At 67.5% G+C, this 311-nt stretch overlaps 1 long non-coding RNA gene across 7 annotated transcripts in view; it reads right to left on the bottom strand.

Annotated features, from left to right (window-relative positions):
* LOC102494579 (uncharacterized) overlaps positions 1–311 on the bottom strand; it is a 6,616-nt gene extending 6,305 nt beyond the window's left edge. For all 7 annotated transcript variants that reach the window (XR_003546771.1, XR_003546770.1, XR_001371403.1 and 4 more), the window contains exon 1: positions 259–311. This is a non-coding gene — a long non-coding RNA (uncharacterized LOC102494579). The remainder of the gene's footprint in view (positions 1–258) is intronic.

Here is a 311-nt window from a genome sequence, read left to right on the forward strand (position 1 = left end):
ACTCTTTCTCCTCAGCTCTGAAGTCCTACAAGTTGAGGACGTCCCGGGAACATGCGTCTGGGAACTCGGCCTTTCAGCAAGGTCCTGGCCAGCAGCCCTGTCTCGGGGGCAGAGCCCAAGTCCAGAGCCTCACTGCCACGCACGGCCTGGGCCGAGGTCCCTCATCCTCTCTGGCTCCGCAGTGAGGCGGTGACCCTCAGCTGGGCGGCGGCGAGTCCCGACCTCCACTCAGAATGGCGGAGGAACGCAGCCTCTCACCTCCCGCTCCGCAAGTCGGCCGCAGCCTCTGCCCTCGCCCCCGGCCCCCCCAG

This window comes from Tupaia chinensis, unplaced genomic scaffold, assembly GCF_000334495.1.
Source record: "Tupaia chinensis unplaced genomic scaffold, TupChi_1.0 Scaffold139513_1, whole genome shotgun sequence".
Lineage (NCBI taxonomy): Eukaryota > Metazoa > Chordata > Mammalia > Scandentia > Tupaiidae > Tupaia > Tupaia belangeri.